At 43.9% G+C, this 19,395-nt stretch overlaps 1 long non-coding RNA gene across 1 annotated transcript; it reads right to left on the reverse strand.

The window, feature by feature from the left end:
* Window positions 1-391: 391 nt before the first annotated feature.
* On the reverse strand, window positions 392-18,905 carry LOC117219821 (uncharacterized). The gene is made up of 8 exons (XR_004490099.2): window positions 18,053-18,905; window positions 17,827-17,967; window positions 8,723-8,820; window positions 8,527-8,572; window positions 8,029-8,455; window positions 7,433-7,640; window positions 5,141-5,362; window positions 392-4,005 (listed from the first exon to the last, which is right to left on the reverse strand). It is a non-coding gene; the product is annotated as an uncharacterized LOC117219821 (long non-coding RNA).
* Between the last annotated feature and the right edge of the window lie 490 nt (window positions 18,906-19,395).

Genomic DNA, 19,395 nt, shown 5'->3' on the forward strand with positions numbered 1-19,395 from the left:
TGAAAAATTTGGCATCGTGTGTCCAACAATGGATCCTAGTGCTACTGATCTTCGCAATGGACACGTTTATTTTGTCTACTATAGCCTAGAAATTAAGAGACTCGAATAAATATTCACCGCAGCATAAATCGACGACAACGAACGTGAATCCGTCAGCACTGCAATTTATTAATTACTTAATGAAGTCTGAAAGGAAACTATGCTAAAAAGAAGATCAAGTAATCAATTACGTCATTAATTAATTTTAGTACTGGAAGATTCAAGCTTGCTGGAATTAATGTCGCGATAATTAATTTGTGTTTCTGGCAATGGCCCTTGGCATCATCGATCTCTGCAACGAACGCGTCGATTTTTTCTGCGCGTAGCCTAGGAATTAAAAAGAAATACGAACAAAAGTAGAATCGATGTATTTAGCACCGCGTAAATAGCAAGAAACCGCAAGTGATTGACGCGCAGGAGAATGGTAGGAATCAATGTTGCGAAGCACATCCTTCTTTCTGCATATTAATAAGTATCGTCACTCTCTCTCTCTCTCTTTCGCGCGCGCGCCTGTGCAGTCGTCTCTGCCGGCACATCTCCGGTCGGACACATTTGTTCTGAATTGCAGATTTCCCAGGCATCGTCGCTCATTTTTTTTCCTCGCTTCTGGCCCCCTCCGCGGCCCCCGCCGATGTGTGTAATGTGTCGCGATTACAAGCGGCGATTAGATAGTTACTTGTCACCGATGAGTTAATGAGCTTTATTGATCGCCGCGCGCGATACCGCGGTGTTCCCGCGATAAGGGAACAAATTAACCGCGATTCAATTAAGCGATAATTATAATTCAGCGGCGTATCAGCGAGCACGGTCTTCGACGGCCACAAATAATCAATTTCTTTCGTGACGTCGGCTTTTCCCCCGGCGTAAACGACTGGGATACACTTTGTGGAACGAAGCAGGTAGCTAAAGAGAATATTAAATAACACTAACACATCCGCACTGGGAATTTATCGAGCGCGGAATCGTTTAAAGAAAATTCCTTGTAATCAATCTTTGGACTGTGGTAGTCTCGTCAGGCCGATACAAAATGAGGACAACGACTTCTTTTTATTAAAAGTCTCGCGAGCACTTTTTAACGCTGGAACTATACCTAGAACTTTCTTAATTCACGTTTACCGAGGTCGCACATCTCTGAAGAATTATTCGCCTAATTTATTCCCTCGGACGTGTATCGTTATATATACGTGTTACTAAATATGCATAAACAAACGCTGGATACTTTTTAAAAGGCGACGCAAGATATAGTCGCTTATTTACTATTTCACAGGAAACTCTTAAAATACAAAACGGAGCGAGAGATTCTTTTTTTAGAAATCTCCAAAGTGCCGGACACTCGGTTGAATGATTGCGGATCAATTTGTGCGACTTTTTCGATGCGATTCGCGGGTCTTTTTCCGCGGACAGCTTTTTCCAATCGACACACGTTATGAAACCACCCTTTTTTTTCCTTTTCCTCTCTGTTCGATTACCGCGCGCACGTGAAAAGTGGGCAGGCCGCTCGAATGGTAATTACGGAGCTGTATGCACTTCATTAGCACTTACCAGGCGGTTGCGTAACGGCCGGCGTGTCATTTTAATGTGAGCACGATCAAAGATTAATGGACGGGACGCGGCTGTTACAGAAGGATCCGAGGAAACCCGCGTGCTCGCGTCAAAGACGCCGGAGAGACCAGTGATCGACCGTGAATAAAAGGATAGGTTCGAATTAAAAAAGATGAAACGCCGGACCGACGGCCATTCCACGGCGCCCTGGACCCCGCGCTCCGTTCTTACTACGCCCCTGGGAAGCGTAATCGGCTTAGGACTACGGTTTCTTGCGGAGAAACTTCCTGCGGGTCTACCGAAAAGTGTTGCAAATCGGTGACTGGATTTCGACATTAATTTCCGGACGGTTTTCGATCGTTTTCGGTACATCGAATTTGTTAAATTGCGATCAACTCGATTCAACTGTTTTGTAACAATAGAGATTTTTATGGCGGTGGACTTTTGCATTTGGAAACGAAGATTGACAAGTTTATTGTAAATCTTTAGCATCGTGCTTCAAGCTCTTATCTTTTTCGTGTCTTTATCGTCGTGAGAAGTTGTTGCTCTGTATGCTTGATTTTGCGAGGAACTTTCTTTTTCTCTGTCTACGAATGCACGGTTTTTTAAGAAACATTATACAGCCATTAAAATCGTCAATGTTAGCTGATAATGGAAAAAATAACGACTTCTCTATTTTATTGTGCGCGCAAACTTTTCCAGACGAATATTTTCAAAGAAACAACCGTCATAAAAATCGTTTCACGAGAGAGACTATACGTTGTCTATATTTTGCATCATCGAACTTCGTTTTTGTGCACATCGTCCCGGGCGAATATATTTCAAAGTATAATCCTTATACGTTTCTCAAGAATCGTATTGCAAAAGATATTAACATAACGCCAAATTGCGACTTATATTTAGCATCGTCGAATTTGTGCACAGATTTCCCCAGCTGATTATATTTATAAGAATGATCCTCTCACACGTTTCCAAACTTCATTTCACAAACGATGCCTAGCACAACTTATCGCGCCAAATCGTGCTCTACACTTTGCACGATCAAACTTCGTTTCCCAAATGCCAAAAATAGTCGAACACAATGCAAAACGCACAAACGTGTATACTTTACATAGCTACGCAGTAAGTCCGACAGAAGAGCGGATCGCTGATTTCTCGAGCGTTGCACTGCAACCGCATTGCAGCGCATCCATTTCCGTCAGGAGGAGACGCGGGCTTCCCACAGGTAGCGGACGTGTTAATTCAATTTCAACTAACGCCGCACAGCCCGGTTTCCCGCGTCGGATCAATCATTTACTGCTGCCGGTTGAAGCGCCGGGCGCAGGAACAATCAATTTGTAATTCGCAATTAAACTTTAAGGCCGACCGCGCGGCTCGTGAGAGGAATGTGCAAGGTAATGCAAGGTGTGCGCGGCGCAACGCGGTGCAGCGGGTCGCGCGACTCGCAACACGGGTTCATCGTTGCTCTCCCCCCGCCCCTCTCGCGGTATTAATGACGATCATTAATCCCTTATCACCTTTAACACATTTTTTTTCCACGGGATCGGATCGCGCGAACGCTTAGTCATAACGCGTATCCTGAAAAACGATCGACGAAACCGCGGAACACGGCGAGCCGGCGTCAACCGCGAAGAATAATTGCGCGCGGCAATTAACAATGACGTTTTTGTCGGGGCCCCTGACGGGGCCGCGTGACGCGCTTCGCGAATCCTCCGCGCGATTATCCTGCGTAATCTCGCAAACATTCGAACAACAAGCAAACGTCGTTAATTGGTATTCGAACCTTTCGCGAAAATCGTTCCTCTCCGTTCTTTTCGAAGATAATTCCACGACGAGTGAGGAGTTAATGACATAAAGCTGCAGCGAAGAAATTTACATGACAATAGTCACGATCGGATGAAAATGTCACGACTACGAACGATCTTTCCAGTATTTTACATTCTCGGTAGCTCGTAGCAATTAATTTCAGTTGACCTGTGGCTATATCCCGACATTCCATTTTGTTTGTCTAACAATAGAAAATTATTTGCGAGGCGTAGAGTTGTACAAGCTGAATGGATTTGTTAAATCGGCGCAGCCGATGCGTCGTTAATTATTTAGCAAGGGCAACGACTGTTTAGGATGCTTGAGAGTCGAAGTGATTCTAATGTTAAGGTTAGATTGTGCACGCGAAAGGGTGAAACGAGGTTTCCAGACCACTGTAGCTCTGTATGCACCACACAAACCTCTCTAGAACCGAATTTGTCGCCTCTTATCAAACAAATTCGGATCTACAGGGTAGATGTAGAGCATTAACGGGGGCCTTCTCCTATCGGCACACAGAACTTATGACATAATCGACCAGTTTCTTGGTTTTCAAGCACGTGGAACTTCGTTGGCCCGGTATCAGACGACGATGGCTCGCCATTTCCTTCGTCTGCGTACCTGAAAATTGTCTCCAATTAATATCTGGACTTCCAACATCGTTGCAAGAAATAATGATCGCAATTTTTATACGAATTGCTCAGAAATATAATAAAATACTGATGCTTTGAAAAAATCATGAAGCAAATTCTTGCTGTCCAATTTGCTAGGAAATCTTCAGTTGAAGATTATAGATTGTTGTAAATATTAGTACACGATTGAAGTTACTGTTGCTATTGATAAATTTGCTAAGAAATCTTTGGTTGCATAGTATAGATATTTATAAATATTGGCACACGGTTAACGTTGCTGTCAGATAATTTGTCAGAAAATCCTAGTTGCAAGTTCGCGATAAAAATTGCTGAAGAGAAAATGTCGCATATTTTCACGAAACAATGTTATAACGCGCGTATTTTGTTGACGCCCGGAGCACGTCCATTGTATCCGATAAACAATAAACAGTTAAAATTGGCGCTCTCACTAGCCCAGATCAGGAGGGACCTCGAATCGCCGAGTCATTCGAAAATAGACCGGTTCTGCCGAGTCACTCGCGAAGGGAACAGGGAGGCATCTATTTCTGCGTGTCGCGAAACGAAACTTTCTTCGTGCGCGTAAAAAGCCTATGAATAATTCTCACGCTTTTTCTCTGCTTCCTTTCCGACTTTTCTTTCACGCTTATCAAGCCGCGAACGTTTCGCACGGTACGTTTCGAACGAACAACTGTTCACGAATCCCTCTCGTCGCCGTTCGTTTAGCAACGAATATGAAAACTGGGTGCAATATAAATGCTTTCATAAAATACAATATTATATTCGTTGAACCTAACATCTGTACGAAACAACGATAGCAAAATGTGATAGTAAAATGTGCAAATAAAATCGCAGAAAACGATGTGAAGAATCTGTACAATGCTGATGGCAACGATTATGGCCTCGTACTTCATGTTCCAAGAAAATGCCGGACGACTGAAGCGATTCACGGATGAAAATTTTCGACGATGCAGAGAAAGGATCTGTGACAAGCGGCACTAGGATTCGACTGTCGGGGTTCGACGTCTCCGATACACCATTAAAGATAAATCCTGTTATGTCACTTGGCACACTTCCTGGGTGCATATCATAGCGGGTTATCTTTAGCGACAATAATCATATTACACCTGCGCAGCCGATAGTGATTGATGCTCGTCCCTGGGATCGAAGGCACCTGAGCGTTAACGGCTCACGGATGACACAGCTGAATGCTAGCAAGGTCGTGTTCTCCTTCGTCCTCTTTCTCTTCTTATTCCTTAGCGGTACAGCTCCTTTTATTTGAGCGCTGACGATGTCGATGTACCTTGCGTTTCCAGGTTACTTGGTCATCCTGTTCCGTTGATGTTTACCTGAAATCATCGCGGGGTTGCAGTTAGCCGAGCCACAGGTTCTGTTCATCACGCTCGTAATTAGCCGGCGCGCGTTCCACATAATCATTTCTCGCAAATATTTCCTCTACCCGCGGCTAAAAATAGAAAATGCGTAATCGCGCAGGAGAATCTGCACAATCGATACTGTTGCCGGAGAGAAATTGAAAGAAGTTCAAGCTGCGCTGTTAATAAAGGATGAAACGACAAGCTGCTGTTATCGTGATCATTTTCTTTTAAATAATAGCAGAGGATTGTGCCACTATCGATGCGGATTTTTATGCAAATTACAAATTGCCTGGCGTTAATTAAAAGACACAGGAGTTACGTACACATTTTCTTCATTCCTTAATCATTCGATTGGGCTGGAAATAGTGGAACGGTATCAACTTAAATTGATTAAACGTTTAAACGTTTTCACTGTTTTGCGTTTGATAACCACATTTCTTATAAATGCAGAAAAATCGCAATCTATTATCTTAGCTAAAAGCTATAGCTATATAAGCTATTTATCTAACAGCTAAAAGCACCCGGATTGTTTAAGGTGTTATTCTCTAATCTGAGGTGTTTCTTAATCCAGGCAAGACAAGGTCAATCCTAAAGTGTCAGTCGCAGCAATCGTTTTTGGAAGCTAAGCGGCTAATATAGAGGCCAACAAAGGGATAATTTGTCGTCTTAGGCTCATCATCTCTTCTGTATTTCGAGGGACGATACCGCTGCGGTCAGTCAAAATATTGTGTAGCTTCATTTTGCCAGGAAAATTTAAAACGGATACGATTGCGGTAGCAAAACAGGATTCCTTAAACTTGGAAACTGGAGGTGATAATCCTCTTAGAATCCACCCCTCTGTTTGCAAATCGGGATTAACTCGTATTAGGGCGTGTCCAGGCTCGAGTTGGCCTAACCTCCGCGTCAAAACACATCAGAGCACTTCGTTGACGGTTTACCTAAACCCTCCTCAATAAAGCTAATCGATGTTTTCACAAAATAAAACGTGCGATACGTCGAAAAGTTCGTTTCAATTTCTTACGAGATTTCTCATTTCGAATAGATCTAATTGTGCTCGTTTTAATTGAATTTCGATAAAGGCATCATCGAATAATTAATACAGCAAGAAAAATCAAGGGAAGATCATTCTTTCTTGAGCCAATGCATCATGAATTATAAAAGTTTAATACTAGTAAAATATTATTTTTAACAGAAACCTTACGAGGACTTCAAGATTGATGTAATGATTATTTCATTAGTTCAGCGAACGTGTTTGTAGCATGCTCGCGAGAAAATCCATGAGAAAATGTCTCGCTAACGAGCTGTCCGAAGTTGGTCGGACACTTCTTTCCCAGAAAGCCGACTCTCTGCGACTGACATTCGAGACGAATCCTTGCGAGCACTTATTTACGAGCAGGTAGACGTTGATTTGCTCCCTCGAGACGCAAATAATCTCCCCTCTGGGATCAATAAGTCGAGGCTGGTTGGAAATGTGAATTTTATAAAGGCTTCGCCGATGCCGAAACGAAATATGTATCTCCAATTTATCAATGCTTATTTCGCAATTATACCAGTTGCCTTTTGTTCGCAATTCATTCGCGTGATTTATGCGTGTCGGAGCAGTTTCTACAGTTCTTGAAATTATTATCGCAATTTCGTTGAAGGCATACAAAAACGCAGAGGTAGATACAATAATTCCTTCTCATACATTTGATCGGTGAAACACAAAAATATGATCACAATTAATTAATCTTTCTCTAGCATTTTAGGACTTGATGACGTGCAGTCGACTAATAATTATATAATTCATTGAACTGCGAATTTTTCTGCACAGATCGCAAGACATGGAATCCAAATAGAAAGTTCTAATTTGTCTAGTTTTAATTTTAATAGATTGCCATTTTTTAATTCTTCTAAACATCCTATCGCGATAGTTCTCAGCTATCCATTCACGGAACGAATGTCTAAAATCAGCAGTCCGATTATGAAACAACCCAACGCGTATCATCCCCTTCCAGTACAGTAATTCCACTGTGAAAAATCCCGGAAAAATACCGTACATACACAACGGGGCAGCGTGGAATTGAAAGCACCCCTTCCAGAGGGCGTATTCGAGCGATCCATGGATTCCGATAGGCGGAGAGAACGGCGGTCGCTGGAAGTTCCAAGGGGTTTGCTTGTATCGACCCGTTTCATCCCCCTGGTCCGCCATTACCGTCCAAGCGCGCCTCCGCACCCCGGGAGCACCGGCGACGCTATTATCGTCATCCCCCTGTTCACATAATTTTCGGCATTAGAACTGTTGCTCCGGATGCCATCGAAAGTTTTCTGGCCCTGTTGCCGGACTCTCTACGCCGGTCTAAATTACGGGCCGAGGAGAACTCCGGCGCGAAACGACAATATACGCGTCCGGGGCTCGCAAACTGTAATGCTTTCGAAATTACTGCGACGAAGCGGCCGGGCACCGGCCCGATAAGAAACTGTGTTTATTAGCGCGAGGAGAGCCGCCGGAGTCGGATAAAATACTGGAACTTACGCTGACCCGCGGAAATTGAACTAACTGACTTGGGTGTTCCTTGGTATTACCGGACTGGCGGAGATAGAAACGTTTTCTGATTGCAAAATTGCGTGCTAGTAATCGCAGGAACTCTGAAACATACCTTCTTTATTCAGTTGTTTTTGTTGGGGTGACGTTGCTCGGGTCGATTTCGTTGAAGTCGATTTCGTTCGAGTTGATTTTGTTGAAGTTGATTTTGTCCTAATTGACTTTATCGAAGTTAATTTTGGTCAAGTAGATTTGATCGAAGTTGATTTTGACCAAGTTGATTTTGTGCAAGTTAATTTTGTTCAAGTTAATTTTTTTCAAGTTGATTTTGTCCAAGTTGATTTTATCCAAGTTGATTTTATCGAAGTTGATTTTATCGAAGTTAATTTTCTCCAAGTTAATTTTCTTCAAGTTGATTTTGTCCAAGATGATTTTATCGAAATTAATTTTCTCCAAGTTGATTCTGTCGAAGTTGATTTCGTCGCAGTTAATTCGTTCGCGTTGATTTCGCCGGAATTGAATTCGTCGGTGCTGACTTCCGGCTAGAAAAACATAGCATTGTACTATATTATATGCATATATTTTTTCGTAATTGTCCTTGATTGTTACGTACCTTTTCAATTCGAGTATTGGTCGTTCGAACGTCAATCGCAAGGTATCTGGAACGAAAACGAATTTATTTAGATTCGGAGATGTTTTTTGTGCGACTCTAGAAAGGACTTCGCAGATAGAGCCACGTCGGAGCACAGACTGGATGGAATTAGCTTCGTTTAGAATCGCGGGCAGAACATAAATGAAATATAGAGTACCGTGTAAGTGGCGATAAAAGCCGCCGAGTCAGCATCAATCAACCCTTTCACCGGCGAGAGCCCCTCGTCGGACAATCGACATCCGCACCCTAACAGTCCTGGAAAAATAAACCAATCGCGTAACTACTTTTACTTGTTCGACTCGATACCAACTGCTTTTATCGTCCTATAGTTAAATCACTTCCATCCAGAGAGTACAATTCTAGTTTCGATTCACTTTCGTTCGTCGGGTCACAGGCACACAGAACTCGTAATTTTCCCGATTCCGCCAAAAAAATATGAATTCAATGTCAGATAAGCCGAACAATTACTCAGGAACGCCTGTAAGAAGATAATTTTTAGGGACGATCGTTTAGATCGCAATATCATAACGTATTTACTGCATTCGATTAAAATTTGATTACGATTTCGAAGCAGCTGCAACGGATGTTTCAGATGTGTATTGCAAAAAATTGTGATAATAAGAACTGCAGTTGAAATCAGTGGAATAATAATTTTTAGTGTAAAGTACAAGACTATCATAAATTGGAGACTACCATAAGTTCTATTGAATAAATTTTCTAACACATAGAATTATTTAAACATAAAGTAACCTCGATCAGTTATTCCAAAGTAAGAATATGAGAATAAAAATTATTTCTTTTTGTGAAACTCCAAAAACCAGATTTAGAGTCACAGCAATAAAGATATCCAGAGTATAGATCAATTCTCAAAACTATTATATAAAAGCAGTAGCTACTTAAATAAATCTTTCAACACACAGAACCGAATAGCACTCGAAATCCCTGCCATTTTTCATGAAACAAAAAGAACTACAACAAGAATCACTGAAATAGAAATTATCGGAGATAAGTCACTACATACTTGTACAATTCTTCAAGAATCTAGAACCAAGTAAATCTAAGGATCACAACAATGAAAATTTCTGGAGCCTCGTGCAAGTTCAAACGACCATAAGCTCCCAGTATACATAATCGTACAATATTCCCGGAGTACAGAATCGAGTAGAAATCAAAGTCCCCTACAATCTTGCTCGAAACGAGAACAGCTCCGTGAAGAATCACAAGAACGAAAACGTTTGCAGCGAAGTACAATTTAAAACCACCATAAAAGCTCACAATATACCGGGTACAATCTTTCCAGAGTACAGAGATCAAAATCCTCTACGATTTTCCTCGGAGCACGAGCATCTCCGTCGAGAGGCTCGAGAATAAAAATGTCCGTACTAAAGAACAAACTCGAAGAACCACGATAGCGTTCACAACAAACCCTGACGAGCCTCCCAGACGAGAAGCAAATAAAAATGGAGCTTCTCGGCTGCCCGGCCCGAAAGAAGAACAATAAAAACTGGCGGCGTATAGACCGGCGTGAGATCACCATACATTCGAGATGTTCGTCGTGCCACGGTCTGCGGGATTGCAGGATCGGTACCGGGTCGCGACCCCTTCAGCAGCGTGCTATCAGTCCTCCTCGGAGCAGATAAGAGAAGAGTCCTCGGTGTCGGTCCTCGGTAACAACACAAAGAGTCCACCGGCTGGTCGGATGGCTGGACGGGACGTGATGGCTGAACCGACGAATAAACCAATAAACGGCGCAACCATCTGCTCGCCAGCCGGCGTATCTCTTTCTCTCTTTTGTCTCTCTCTATCCCGGGGGCCCCAGCGCCTTCTGTCCTCGCCATTCTTCTCCCCTCGGGTCCCGTCTTCCTCGCTCCCTCTGTTCCCGTTTCCCTGACCCCTCATAGCCTCCTCCTCCTCCTCCTCCTCATCCTCTCTTCTTCCACGTCTCCCCTCGACACAGGCCGCCGCCACCGCCACCACCACCACCACCACCACCATTTTATACGATCCTGAAATGAGATCCACGCGAGGGCTCAGCATCCGTGGGGAACTCCCGCGGCTATTATTCCACGACAATAAACCGGCCCGGCCGGACCGCGATTTTTCGAAACTCGCCGGAATTCGAGCTGATAACCACCCTTCGGCATGGGGATGATCGGCCGATGGGGTCGGCTGCTCAAGATAGAGGGAACCGACCCCGGCGACACGTGTTACGGTGATTGGTGCCGCTGTTCCCGAGCTTTTCCAGCGACGGCATTCGGAGCGGCGTTCGTTCAGGAGAGAATTATTTACCTCGGGATTTTTATGCGACGCGCGGAACGGCAAGCTGGACAAACTGGTCGACTAATTGTGGCTCTCGCACTTAACTCGTTACGTTTATTACCTTTCACACAGTTGTAGAATATATTTCTTTTGAATTGCATCGAGGGACTGAATAGAGGATCCAGAAGTACGCTTAATTGAACGGTCTAAGGAGAATTTATTTTGTTGATTTAATTAATGCTAGAATTTTGTATGAATTTATTCAAAATACAGTCGAGTATCTGTTTACACTTCGAACATTCGGTTAAACGGATGAAACCAGGTTATGAAGCGTGATTCTAAAAATATAATCAAGAGTGTACATGTGCGTTTAAAATTATCATATATAAAATTGTTTAACCTTGACATATAAAATATGTCTTATAATATTACAGATAAAATGTTATATTTATAATTGTATATATATATAATATTACAGATAAAATATTATATTTATAATTGTATATATATAATATTACAGATAAAATATTATATTTATAATTATATACATATAATATTACATATAAAATTATTTAATATGAAGCATGATTTAAATATAATAAAACAACGAACCAAGTACTTTTTAAGCTCGGTACAATGCTCTTGACCATTTCGACGACGATCTTCCACCAATTTCTGTACAGAATATTCTCCAAAAATTTCGTCGTTAACCTAAATGCAATCGGAATTGTAAGAAAGCACGATTGTACGATTTAAGTAATAACGATTGTAGATGAAAGAAAAAAGTGAAGATAAACATTTAACGTAATTGCAAATGAGCTAGAAGCGTCGAGTGGGAAATGGCACAGAGCACGAGCGAACGTTTTGTAGGTAGAATTTCCAGAATTTGGAAGCACGCGGCAGGCGAAGCCGGTAAATCGAAGGTCGATCGTCCGCCATCGTTTTCTGTCCCTATTAGCTTGCCGGGGACCATACCTGGCCTCCGGAGCCGGCCGAGGAAAAAGTTGAACAATAGTACAACAGCGAGGATCCCGGCTATATTGCCGCAATAAAACTAACTCCGTAAAACCGGACGCGGGGTTCCGAGAAAATTCTCGGCGGTCCGTTAACTTTGCATTTTAACGGGGGAGCCTCTAACAGTTTCTAATCGTTCCCGTCCGCTTGCGAGGTTCGAGGAAAACTTTGTGTTTCGAGTACCTTCGGCTGAAATCCTGCGGACGAAAATTCGCCGTCGTGCCGTCGTCATAAAAGTGCTGTGCAATAAAAAGAAATGTAGCTAAATGGCCAGCATTTTGGGCTTCTCGAGGAAGAATATTTAAACTCCAAAATTCGCTAGACAAGATTCTACTTGTAAAATCGTTGTAAAATAATTGTAAAACGACAGGAAACATACCTGAATCGACACTACTTTGTACAAATGTAAAAAAAGATGTAGTAACGCCGGCAATGTAATTTACAAAACTAATAGCATACCGTCTGCACTGCGCCAAAAATTAAAAATTCCGGAAGCGCCCCATAGCGCAATGTGCGAAAAGAAAAACGGGGTCGCAATAATATTTAACATGCACCGCGGCACGCATACTTATGAATAAATAAGCCCTCGGACTGTACCTGGCAACACGCATTTATATCCGACGATTGCGTCAACGGTTTATATTTAATTAAAATTCTACCGCAAGAAATGGTTCAGCTAGATTCGCGAAAATGAGGGGAAAGGGTACTCTCCGCGTAGAATTCGGTACGTCGAATCTGTTGCGCGGGCATGTATAAAAAATTTTATTCGCCTCTGGCACGCAACGTATCGGTGTCAGTGGTGGGAATCGACTCGCGCCCATATGGTGGACTATAAAAGAGTAACGAGACCTCGTTGCGACTCCCATGGTCGAATTGCGCCGCGTGACGTCACTTCTCGCGGAAACGTGTTAATTTACGACAGCGACGCTTTAATTTTTCGGCGTCGGGCGTCCTGGAACTGCGCGGAAACGCCGGGAAAATTAGTGCAACTCTGTAAACGTGTGGCTCTAATAACCGGGAAACCCAGTTTTGTTAGAAAAACCTGCACAAATATGCATGTTTGCACTGCACGCGAACCATTCCGGCGTCGTTTTTCAATTCTTCTCCTGCGTCCTCGACGAGCTAATGCACTGCTGAAAATTATTTCGTTGAATTTCTCGACAGCGATTTTCCTCGCGCGTCCATCGACGATTTTGTGTTCTCTATTTTTTTTGCGATTTCTTTCGCAAGTTCACGCAATTTCTGTAGACAATTCTGTTCGATCTTCTTCGATCTTGAATCTCTTCAATTTTGTTCATTATCTTCTGGCAATTTTATTTCATTTCTTCTGACAATTTTACTCCATTTTGTTTCTCGCGATCACTCAATTTTTATCGACGATTCTACGCAATTTCTTTCGGCAAGTGTTATCGAATTTCTACCGGTAATTTCATTCGATTTATTTTCCCAACTGTGCTCCATCTGTTGTGGCAGTTTTGCTGAATTTCTTCTGGCAATCTTACCCGATTGCTTTTGGAGTTATCGTTCGCGAGAAGACAAAAACCGCAATTTCAAAGAATTTTTATTCTGCTCTACGAGCTCGATCGAAGAGAGCATAGATGTCCACAGAATCACTTTCGGGTCTCCGACGATCGTGCACGAAATGCCGCAGGTCTAAGCAAACGAACGTTTCAACTGCTGAAAAGCGGTGGACGAACGGGAATCGTTTCGATATCTCGGAGCCGTTGGAAGTTGCACGATTCTCGTTACATTGTTTTGTTGCGACCTGCTGCTGGCAGCTGAAAGGAGTCGAGCAAAGGGAAAGAAACTCGTGTTCCGTTTCCTTCCGTCGGATTTCGATTACGATAGCAGAAATCAGCGAGCCGTCACGCGATCTTTTGCCCAAACGGATCGTTAAGCGTTTTAACGGCGCGGACGAGCTTGCCGTGGGTTTTCAATGAATTTAACCGGGCTCGGTTTAACTTTCGTCGAATCTGCATCACGCCCACGCTCCTCTCTTCGACGGCACGAAAACGGGGGAAAAAAAACGAAGAGACAGAGCAGAAGAACGAGGCGTTACAGAGGGAGGAGAGCCCCGACGTCGGAGACTCTCGGCCCATTGCTCTCGAATAACGAAACAGTTATCAACTCGCAGGCAACAAACATTAAATAGAAAACGGCAACGGCTTCGCGCCGGTCGTATTGCTGCCCGGTGTTTCGTTTATATCGACGCGACAAGCTCGGAGGTGTGCCAGGCTTTCGAAAATAATCTCGCTTTTTATCCGTCAGCCTTTCGGAATTAATTAAAAGCTAGATAGAGCTTCCGAGATAGTCTTCACGCGATGGAAACCAACTTCGGAATTTATGTATCGGCGCTCCTCGAGCGGCAGCAACACACAACGACTGCTCTCTTTCTTGAAATTCCCTCCCGGCAATTAACCCAGATATTACTAGAGTCCTCTCTGAGGAGGTAATTTAAATTTCACGGGGAATAAACTTTTATCTTCGCTCTCGCGCAACGTGCTCCGCTTTAACACCGTCCTCGCGAAATTCGACGTTTTTCAACGTTTTAACCATCGCGTCGTTTCACGGAATTTCTCGCTTCGCGAATTCCGATTGAAATTGCAAGCGCATCTTTACGGGACGCGATTGAATTTCAAAATCTACGATTACTGAATGATAATAATCGTGCGAAGTTTAAATAAATTCAGTCTTGTCATCGTTACGAAATAACGCGCGTCGGTCGCGTTTAGAAATCGGCCAGTTCGAAATCGAAAGTAGATCGTGGATTTTGTGCATTTGCGACAAAAATGTGCCATTCGAAAAGTACATTTTTAAATACTGTCGACGTACTAGTTTCGGATAATTCGAAGTATCAAGGGAGGCGAGAGAAGGGGTTCGGTTTCAGTTTCTAGAAAATGATGTAAGCAATTGTTATTCCGCGCGCAGTTCAGCTGCTTAGAATTTCGCGATTTAAAATAAATATTTAAATCGTACGCGTTGCAGCATACATTAAAAACAGTAAACACATTTTTCAATGTTATACGAACTATAAAACATTACTTTCTAACACTGTTTTTCTCCAGTCTTCTTCGTTTTACCAGACGCTTGATTGCATCTGTCGCGCAATCAATGACGCACAGAATGCAACATTAGGGCGCCGAGGTAATTTTAAGGACTCGATTCGACCGGCACCACCACCCCCGCGATTCGCATAAACATCGCCGAGTGGGAAGATCGGCGAGCAGCCGATTGTGAATGGAGTCATTCCGTGTCAAAACCGGCACGCCTAACAAATAAACACGCTAAAAGATCGTGAGTGATGCTTGTAATGTCCAAAAATCACGGGGCCCGGGTGTATTCTTTGAAGCGGCGGAGGACAACAACATCGATCACCTGACGGTTTGTCGCGTCATGCCGCTTCTTGTTCATTCAGGTGTCGATTCACGCCGCCTGTCGATATGTTTTAACTAATAACACGATGGACAAACGACGCGTGTTTCGCGTGTCGATTCCCCGGCGTCGATAGACCGGCCTTCCAAACGAAATTGAGACGGCCGTGCTTTGAAAAATGATCGTCCCCTCCTTTTTACGACCTTGTATAACTTCTTCGCGTACTTCGGAACAATGTTTAACATTATTCGTTTAGCTGCGAGAGCATTCTTAGTGAAGCTGTTAAATGAAACGAAACGACTTTGTTGCTCGTTAATGGTCCTCGTGCGTCGATTTATTTATTTGGGAATTAAACTATGGTTCGCCGAGTTTAAAACACTCTGAACAAATGCTAGACGACTTCGAGTTATCAGAAATCGTTTCAGAAAAGACTAGACCATGTATTAATACGATGATAATTAAATTATTCGTTAGTTGAGTGATGGATCATCAATTTTGGAACAGCCTGTATACGTTTCAGACTTCTCCGAAGTATTTAAAAGTGCTCAAATATTTTTAGAAAATTTTTTACGGAGAAGAAGATCCAAGTAAAAAATGTTCAGAGCAAACCGAAGCTGTCCGATGATGATGATGTTGCTAATTGTTAAATAAACCGCGGACCACGAATTTTGTAGGAGCCTGTACAAATCTGAGGCGACTGCAGGTGGCTCGACGAAGCACGAACCGCTTTCAGAAAAGCTCGGACGGACGAACGAAATCCTGGAAGGGATTCTTCGGCGGGACTAGAAATCGAGGGAGCTATCGGGCCATAACGAAAATGGACCATCAGGTCGGACGTGCCTGCGAGTTTAGGGATCGAAAGGCTAGACGTGGAATGTGGACCAACTGAGTCCTTGATTGGAGTCATAGCCGGTTTGCCCTCGTGCACACACGTTCATCGTGCACTGTCGCCTTCCTAAACCGACCGAAAGACTGGCGGCTGAATGGAGAGCCTATTGGCCACTGACTCGATGGGAACGGCACTCTCCTGAAAGCGTCGTTACGCTTTAACAGCCGTCGATTTTATAACAACGGCCAGGGGACAGTGGGACGAACCTTTCCAAAAAGAAACGGTCTTGGCAATCGCGACTTTAAATTCTTGCAAAATTGCCGGCGACCTAGAAGGTAATGGCAACGAGCAGGGCCGTTACGAGTGTTTCTAGCAGTTTAAGTCCAGTTTCGAAAACAGTTGCCGAAACGGGGACGGCTGTGAATTTATTCAGGGCTCCGAGGAGGCCAGTGATAATGATAATGGCGGCGGTTGTGGGCTTCGCAACGTCCAAGGGCCATTATGATTTAATTCTTCGGGGAATCAGGGATAATATTAGACTTCTGAATCACTTCTGTCCGATGCTACGTAGGACTGGAAATTATGGCGATAAAGATAGAAGTACGGCTATAATCGTTGAAGCGAGAAGTATACGACTACGACGCGGTGGTTAAAATTTTCTCCAAAAGAAAGCCTAAGTTTCTTTTAATTAACACCAGCTTCGCGTAACGCGTCATTCGGGGACGGGCTCAAAAATTTTTTAACTTACGATCATTGAGATTAAAAAGATTTATGGAGAATTTATTTGCTAGGTTCCATAGGACATACATTGCAATAAAAATCTTGTTAAGAGATCGAAATAAATCTATGCTTGTTATTTTCATAAAGCAACATGCGACAGCTGCTTTTGCTGCTCCGTAAATCCAACGTCGAATGAAGGACACGAAGCACGATCTCCAATCTCTCTAGATTATAAAATACGTTATTGCAATTGATCCGAGTTAAATCGATGGGCCGCCGTAAAAGCGAGCAAGCTGAAAATGGAGGAAACGAAGAAAACGCGCGCGGACTAATTAGTGCAAGAGCAATCGGCAGCCGCTTTTTCCAGCGGATGCGAAACCGAGAGAGACGACGAAACTGTGCCGTGAGAGAGGTGGACGGCGAAAATCGATCGCTGTCCCGCCAGATTCCGAGATGCTGGCCGAAACAGCTCCAAAAATTCGCCAACGCTGGCGCCACTGTACGCATTCAAAACGGGCCAACCCGGGCAGACGTTAGTCTCCCATCTTTTTCTTTTCTTCTTGATCAATCCGACGCAAGAACCGATCCGACGGTTCACGGAAACACATTTTTCCATGGAAGAAAGATGATTTCGTAAGACTGCAATCTGGCCTACCAAACGGTTTCGTCGGTCGACTTTCGGAAATATGCACGAAATACTGATCGGAACTGCAATTAACGATTTCTAATCGTTATCGCGACTTTCGAAAGGAATTACTTCAATCGATAGAGCCAACGTTTTCTGATAATATCAACGAAATTAGGAATCTTCGGGTTCGGTTCGATGAAACACGCGATTACGTCAACGACGATTTTAAACGATAAGATGGCGATCGCAGGAATTCGCTGCGAAGATAATGGAAAATGTCACGGTTTTCGTGCATAGAACGTACACCGAAATATGTATATTCGCAACGACGGGACGGTCGGACGGAGTCATTCAAAACATTTAAACGAAGCCAGCAGACACACACCGCGACTCATCAATGGCCTAAATATAGTCTACGCAACTATGAACTCATACTCACGCTCGCAGAAACCATCTGGCGTCGGGTATTTTGAAATGCGTCGAGGATTCGTTTGGCAGAGATCGCGACAGAGCTTTCATCACCACCGTTCCACCCCTCCGTCGCAAGATGATAGCAATGGATTCCCGACGAGTCTGCGCTCTGGGGGTTGAAAACGTACATTAACATCGACGTAGGACACGACCATCCACCCTGTCCCCCAAACAAATTCTGCAAATTAACCAACCGTCAAACCATCCGCGGCAAGTCTCCGTCCACACGGATCTTCCAATCGTCGATTCAACGTACCCTGGCAGCATCCGATCGACGTCGTCTCGAGCAAAAATCGCTTCTCAACGACGAGGACGAAGGCGGAGCTCTCTTTCATAATCACCACTGTCCACTGGCATTTTCGCAGACCTGGCAAACCGATTTACAGGTCGAAACTGGTCCTTCGTTCTCTCCGGCGTTCTGCTCCAAAGCTCGGCGAAGGACACTACGGTAATTCTGCGTCCCTGCGCGTCCCTCTAGACCCGCCAAATCGAGGAGCAAACGCTTCGTCAACGGTCCGGGTCGTTTTTCGATTAGATGAACTCACTTGACTGGCGATTTTCGGGTTCCACAGTGCAGCTCTCGACGTTTGCTTCGTGGCCGTTGCAAGGGTGTTTTTCGGGCGGACACGGCTCGCGACGCTTTTGCACGGGCACGCAGGGACGCCATAGGATGCCGACGCCGAGTTTGCGTGGTGGAGGAGCAGAAACACGGCCGGATCGACGCTGGGCGTCGCCATCGCAGGGTTGAAACCTCCGGTAGGGTGGCGGGGGCTCGTGGTGGGGGAATCCCGGCGCGGAAAGAAGAGCAGGCAGTTGCGTGTCCGATCGGCTCCACGGAGACCTGCAGACTGTGCCGAGGTCCGGCCGCGTCCCTCCACCAGGAACGGCCCAGGAACAGTCATTAACATAAATTGTCTTCGGTGACAGTTATTTCCACCACTCTTCGACCCAGCTCCGCCGAAATGATATTAGGCGGCCGCGAAACTGCGCAGGAATTTCATTTTTCTGGCCGAGACGCGGTGCCCGACATTCTTTGACCGTCGGCCACCACGGGCATGTCGAAATTATGGTAACGCGCGCCGCCGCTGGAAAAAATTGCCGTTCGCTGTTTAACAAGTTCGACTGCCGCGGCGGCCTCTGAAGTTTTGCGAGAATGGGGCAATTTATTTAGCCAAAGAAAAATTTGAAGATGCCTTTTCAATGTGATCACGGTTGATTGCGTGTCTTCGTACGATTTGGAAAATGTAACAATTCATTGTTAAATCTAAACGAATTGTTCTGTGTGTTGGAAAATGTGTTAAGAAACTTTTACCAGGAAATCTGGTTTATTTCTTAACAAATTCGGAATGTTAACTGCTTTTTTCCAGATCGAGATACAGTCCTGCTCTCCGATTATCGATATTTAAACATTACGTAACATTGCACAACGTTGGCACGCAATAAATATTTTTCTTTTGCGTATAGAAATTTACTAGCGGCATTAATTAGCGTATTCTGGCATTCTTCATTCTTTTTATCATTCGTTATGTATATTTAA

The sequence above is a fragment of the Megalopta genalis genome, chromosome 5, assembly GCF_051020955.1.
Source record: "Megalopta genalis isolate 19385.01 chromosome 5, iyMegGena1_principal, whole genome shotgun sequence".
NCBI lineage: Eukaryota > Metazoa > Arthropoda > Insecta > Hymenoptera > Halictidae > Megalopta > Megalopta genalis.